Source organism: Rhipicephalus microplus, chromosome X (assembly GCF_043290135.1).
Source record: "Rhipicephalus microplus isolate Deutch F79 chromosome X, USDA_Rmic, whole genome shotgun sequence".
Taxonomy (NCBI): domain Eukaryota; kingdom Metazoa; phylum Arthropoda; class Arachnida; order Ixodida; family Ixodidae; genus Rhipicephalus; species Rhipicephalus microplus.
In genome coordinates, this window is record NC_134710.1 from 99,463,783 (window position 1) to 99,471,038 (window position 7,256).

The following is a 7,256-nucleotide window of genomic DNA, read 5'->3' on the forward strand; positions in this document are numbered from 1 at the left end:
TTCTCCACCTTTCGGTTTCTCGCGGGCAATTCGGGGCAAATTTTTGTCCTCATCACGGCCTTAGCTGAGCCCTTTCGTCCATAATGAGCTCAAGGAGCCAACTTTGTGTTCTATTCTATTTCGTTACGTTGTTGTACATGTAAAAAAATTGAGTTCTCATTTTAAGAGTCTTGTGCCCCACATGTGCCTCTTGATGTAGAGGGAACAAAATTCCGATAGACACGTAGCTAGGTATATGTTGTACTATACTTTGTCTGGTGTTCTGTCAGGTGACCGAGGGCCCGTGTTTGTGTCGTGTGTTGTCTGTTGTCGAACCGTTCTTGACAAGTTGCAGAACCATCGACAAGTGCTAAAACCAAGGATCGTCAGAAGAGACGAGCGAAGCTGGCCGGCAAGTTGTGGCGACAAGCCAGTGGAGCTGGGATCCGTCCTCAAGAATGGGATGTGTTCCCGGAACAGAGTCTGGAGCTGCATTCTCCCCATAGCCCTGGAGGCGAGCCTGGAGGGACCTGGCGAACGAGCGCACCTGACATCCGAGCCCCGTGGAAGCAGCTCGTCTTTCCGGAGCATTGTCTGGCGGCGGGGGTGCTGTTATGGCTGCGAGTCTGCAGCGAACGTCCATGCCTCGGAAAAAGGAAATCTGTGTCAAGGCCAGCATGCGAGCCCGCCTGACGCGATGAACAACTTAACGGCGTCATCACGCGATGGCGCCTTTCTGCTGCGCACGTGCAGTGAGTCACCTCAGCCAGCGAGCCCGTCGAGCAAGCAACCGGCGCCTTCCTGTCTGGCGGGTCTGACGCAATGCCTGGCGACGTCACTCGTCCTTGGGTGCAGCCACCTGCAGCGCAGCCTCTCCAGATTCGATGAGAAAGAATGACGCGGCCCAGCGGCGACCTCATTGAAGGAGTCTGACCTCACGACCAGCGGCGCTTCTGGTTGGACATTTGGTTATTCAAAGAATCCACCCGGTGAATATAAAAGAAACCCTGCGACGCGTCGCGAGCAGCAGACCCATTTGAGAGCAGACATGTGTGTCAGAGAAGAGAGCTATGTGATAGAGAGTTGAGCTATGTGTTAGCCGAAGACCTATGTGTTAGAGAGGAGAGCTCGGCTCTTCGGGTCTCTAAGCTGTCGGCCCCAGTGCCGAATTTGTAAGGCCTCTGTATATATGCTGTTCATAAACCTTGTTTAACTCACCGTCGTCTCGTCCGCTCGTCTATCAGCTCTGCGCAGAAGCAGTCGCGAGCTGGGAAACCTACGCTACCAAACGGCTGGTGACCTTCCCGGCGGAGTTTGAAACAGTGGCGCCTTCGGGACCGTGTTGGCGTCGCCGTCTTTCGAAACAGTGGTTGCAGCGGTGAGATTCATGGCGCTCTTCGTAACGTCGTTGGAGGCGCGCTTCGCAACATCGTATATGAGTAGCTTCATGAGACATTGATAACAGAAATATGTTCCTGCATACATGATCACTTTCATGCCCAAACTGTCCACAGACAATATTATGATACCAATTGAGCCCTAAATAATAGATGTCAAATTGCTGATATGCGATACCGAAGCAATTCTTAAAATAGATGTCATGGAGGTCTCTGACAGGATAACTCACAAGGCTGTCTCAGAGAAGCTGCGAAAAGCTTAGCGTACTCAGATTTATGTGAGGGCACTCATGTGTACCACGTCATGCAATTCATACCATGCGATATCACATCAGACGATATAGAACTCAAAAGCTAATAATACATCCTCATCCCTTTCTAACGTAATCTCCGTTGTGCCACAAGTACACTTCCGGTCCTCCTCCTCTTACTTTTTTACATGAATGACTTGCCCGATAATATTCATCTAACATTCGTCTTTTTGCTGATGACTCTGTATTGTACCGACCCATTACTAACGTTTCAGATAGAGTTACCTTCCAGCGTGACCTACTAAAGCTTGGGGAGTGGTGTCACAAATGGCTCATAGATTTAAATTCTTATAAAACTGCACTTGTTTCATTTCGCAGACACCAGAACTTTTCTACTGCTCACTTTATTATTATTGGCTCCACAGCTTCTTTCCTTAGCTGTAATAAATATCTCAGTGTTAACATTTCACAAATTCTTAACTGCTCTTCTCACATAAGTGAAATAGCTAACACTGCTAACAGAGCTCTTGGTTACTTTTGTTGTAACATACATCTTGCCCCTCCATCAGTCAAATTACTAGCCTACAAAGACCCTAATTTGCCCAAAATTATAATATGCATATGCCATTCGAGACTCATCACAAAGTAAGCTAAGTTCATCAAACTAGTTTAAAACCACACAGTTAGATTCATCTATTCAGATTACTCATATCATACCAGTGTCACTGCCCTTTAAAGTAATGCAGGTTTGCCTAACCTAGACCTATGCTGTAAGATTTCTAGACTGTCCTTGTATCAAGAAATGTATCATGTGATTCATTACAGCTGCCCCATTCAACCAGCCCATCGTACTTCAGCCCCACAAGGCCATCTACCCACCTCCTGCTTGCACCAGAGCCCACCATCATTCCTTTTTCGATCAGGCGCCAGGGGCTAGAATGATCAACGCTCAAGTGTCATCGACCATTCCAAAACAGATAAATTTAGAAAGGCAATAGAATAAGTTTTCGATTAACTCTACATTTTTTGCACACACCCTCATGTTAAGCACTCTTTAGGGGGCTTTCGAGGTATAATAAATTAAAAATAAATAAATAAACAGTTTGGGTTTGTTGGTTTCACATGATGGGTGGCAATAAAAGTGATTACATTTTTTCATTAATAAATGACTGCAGTTCAATGACACATGCCTTATAATATGCAGGTACTGGTATTTGTTATTTACACTGCAATTCCAAAACGTCTCATGACAAAGAAATTATATTCAGGCCACTTGGGCTGTTTTCTAACTTGTATTCTGTTGCTTGGGAGCAGAGCTTGGCTACATGAGCACACTCGGTAACTCTCACTCAAAAGGCATGACTTAGTACAAGTGCATGATGAGAATGTGAGTAAACACCAGTATGAGTGTGAGTAATCACAAATGAGAGACGGCATAACCACGAATCACATAAAATAAAGTTTATTCTGACTTGTATTATGAAAAGGACTGTGAAAAAAAAAACCTGTCTTTGGAACCATAGGCATGTGCACAAGTGGCAGGTGGGTAAGAGGGTGAGTGCAATGTGAGCCCTATACATGGACATGATAGAGTGGGTGGGTGCTGCAATTAACCTTTCCCCCTGAAGGGGAACCCTGCGCACAATTATGTTTAGAACTACTTGACTACTTCACAACTTCATAACAAAAGTAGAAGAAAAAGTCGGAGTGGCTACTGAACCATGGCAAACAAAACAGATAAATATACACTTCACAACTAGCATACTGCGAGAGTGTATACATTGTGAAGAATATAATGATAAATGTCACGCTACGTTACTCAATATTCAAACTAACTGCATTACAGAAAACTTGAGCAGAATACAGTTTCTATAAACATCATAACATCATTGTTATTTTCAAAAACGCATATTGAACTAAACACACTGCATATAAACATATTCATATTACCTTCATACAAACACCTACACTCGGACAACATAAAATACACAAAACAGTTTTGATTTCAAACTCTAACAACCTTCATAATAGAAAAGAAGTGCCAAGTAGTTGAAATTTAGATTTATATCACCAATATTAACTTGCATCCTGATATGAACAATTGAACAAGTCGAATTATCCAGATCATAGTGATTTCGGAGCGAAAAGATAGGGTAGTTCAGTCGTGTGACGGGTAGGGCGATTTACATGCATGAACACGAGCGAGTACCAATGAGCGTGAGCTAGACCTTAGTGAGTACAGATAAGTCTGAGAAGGCCTGAGTATAAACGTGAGCAATTAGTACTGTTCAATGATAGCAGTCATGAGTATGGATGTGAACCAGTAATCATGAGTGTAAGAAGGCGTGAGTAAGCATGTATGAATGTGTGTGAGTACCTGTGGCAATGAGTAGAAGTCTGTATGAAAGTTAGCGAGTTAGAAGCCTAACAAATCTCAGAGTGACTGTGTATTCTCTTGTATTGCTGACCTATGCTTGGGAGTCTGAATGCTTTAGTTGCACATTTAGCTGAAGCTTATGTGTAGCTGAAATATTCAATTTCAAAATGTTTCCTTATCTAGTAGCACATAGCATATGCATAGTGAATGGCCGAGCTTCTTGAGCAAGGCACACAGGCCACATGGACGCTTCTCACAATACTATGTATAATTCATTGATGCACATCATATATACTTTTGAAAGCATGTCCAACCATGCATGATTTCTGGTGGCAATAGAAGTACAGGATATGTACAGGATTTCCAGAACAATCTGCCAATACTGATGAGGGTCTTCCCAGGTACAAGAAAGAGCTCTGACTATACACATCCAGCTTACAGTTCTTCAACAACACGAAAGTGTATAAAGTCAAAGGCCTGTCTGGTTGGTCTAGACAATTGATAAAAAACTTATCCTTGATAGCCATAGCTCTGCAGTTACAAAGATATCCAACTTCAAGTTTACTTCGAAAACACCACAGATTGGAGCATTTATGAAGATAAGACAATGTTTGCAGCTGTCTTCATGTATCTTGCTGAAAGAAATTTACACCAACTCAAGCAGCATATGGCTCAGTGCCATGTTTATGCAGGGGACAGGAAAATTTGAAATGGTCTGTGTTTATACAAGTCTGCTGCTATCAAAACCCAAAGCCAGCCGTATCGGAAAAGAACACAATGCCTCCTATCTTTACCAAAGTTGTAACCTCGCCAATATAGAAGACCTTCAAAGGTAAGTGGCCACTATGCCTCATGTTGGCTGGACTTTGGCTAGTCTGGCATAGTGTACAAATTTGGATGGAAAAACTGTGATGCAAATGTCTGCACCTAAACGATCAAGATTGCGACACCATTGTTTCAACTGTAAGCACAGGTGACTTCACTGAGCAACACCAGACCTATTTAAAACTAAAAAGCCTTGTAAAGTACCTACAAGGCAAAACTGGTGGAGTTGTCAGAATATGAAAGTGTACAATGTCCTCAGTTCACTAATGAAATGACATTCTCATAAGTAAGAACTTGTTAACAGTCTATGCAACTAAATTCTCATTGTGCCTTTAGCACTATGTAGAGATGCTTGTAGCCTCTGCGTAACAATGTGACTGCTGGGCACTTCGGTTTTTTGCAGCTTTCTCTGGGATTTAAAGCCTGCATCACAATAATGATGTCGCTGATTATGTCTAAGCGTAATAGCACTGTTCATGATACACAACACCATTGATAAAGCCACCAGGATTACATTACCATTGCTACAAAGTAACATGACTGCGATTTCAAAGAAAAAGATCTGCCCAAAATAGTGCCACTACGGTAGCGAAATTTTTGCAAAGAATGTCAGGCTCCGACATGATGCACCACATTTCTTCAATCAAGGTACCACTTTTATGGTAGAGCTAACCAAAGGCGCCTTGATATATAGCTAGAAAAGACACCACAAGAAAACAATTTACCACTCACTGGCCTTCAATGCACCTGAATAAAACTATTGCCAACATGTTAGAAATGTAGATCGACATGGTATGGAGATGTGGTATGGCATTCTTCTTTATGTCACCTGTGGTGACACAGCAGCGTAAAAACAATGCAAACCTAAACTGCTTCACAGAAGGAACCTGGCAACAATCCTTGATATCATCCTTCTCATTGTCACTGATGAAAATAATCTCCAAATTGCCATATATCTGCAGTGCACCACAGAATCTTGGTAGCTGTTCTGGCTATCTCAAAGCAAGCAAAGGACTGACTCCTGATCTTCAGTTTTTGACAGTGCAACGCGGAATACTAACTGGGTTACCGCACTTGAGTTTGGATGCTGTAATACTCATGTGGTCTAACTGGGAAGTTTCTGCAACAATACTTTGGAACCCAAACTGTACTGCAGCATTGTGGTGCACTCGTTTATTAGGCACTCGCCCAATTACGAGATGCAGTATAATAGTACCACTGCACATGGTCTAATGTTCTCCACCTATTGCAGCATAAACCTTGCTATGCTGCTATGTGTGCCAAATGACTATCAGACATCATTTTTAACTTCCTTTCTTAATTTATGTGACCGCATGCATTCACTGTTTCACGTTTGGTCTGCAGTATCAAGGCAATGTTTTTCCAATGTACTAACATGCGCTATTCTCATCATTTTCACTGTGACAAGGTTTCCCTAATATAAACTGTTCTACATATTTGTACTGGTCAATAGCCACACCTTTGTCTATCAGAACATTCTTGAATGGTTTTCATCATTCTAAATAGATTACTATGCAACCAGCATAGTGCATTTTGACGTATACATGAACGCACCAGCAATTACGCTGAAACATATAGCAACTGACTAATTGAAACCTGACGTGTTTAATTACTACCATATCAAATATGCTCAATGAGTCATCTTATACAAGGAAGTAATCAGGTTCATGTATCAATGAACTATCGGTGATGTTGCACAATTGCGAGTATGAATTTTTAGACTTGTCATTTGGCTTTGATCTAGACAGTTTTATTTTAGTTTTTTCACACAATAGTAGTGTGCTCTTTCTGTTTTTGCATGCGCGAAACATACATGGCTTGACTCTTCTAATTGTTCTTTTTGAAATAAAAAGTATAGATGTGAGCTAGACCAACGGTTTTATGTTCTTTCTTTTATCTGTGTGTTTGTGCTGCCAGTCCATAATAATGTAACCATTATCACAGTCAAGTTGCTGAGCTTGAGTAAATGAGTTTTATTCCTGGTGATGGCGGCCACATTTCGATGGGGGCACAGAGCAAGAGCACCAGCGTACTATTACAAGCAGTACAAGAGAAAACACAAAAGTGCATGGTGAACGGCCTCCAACCACGGTTTGATCGATTCTCACAGGTCTATTCAAAATAAAGTGGAAGGGGTAACACTTTTTCGTGCATCGTTATCGCTCCCACCATGCATCTGCGTTTACAACAGGTGGAATGTATAACAGTTAACGCCTTGTAATCGAAGGAACTGTTGTGTTGTGATGAACACACACATGTGAACAACGTATAGCGGATAAACAGATAAATGGCTGTTGTGGTACTCTGCTTAGTTTTACTGCCTTATAATCACGAAAAGATAACACGCGGTCAGGTGCTTTTGAGCACCAGCGTACTATTACAAGCTGTACAAGAGAAAACACGAAA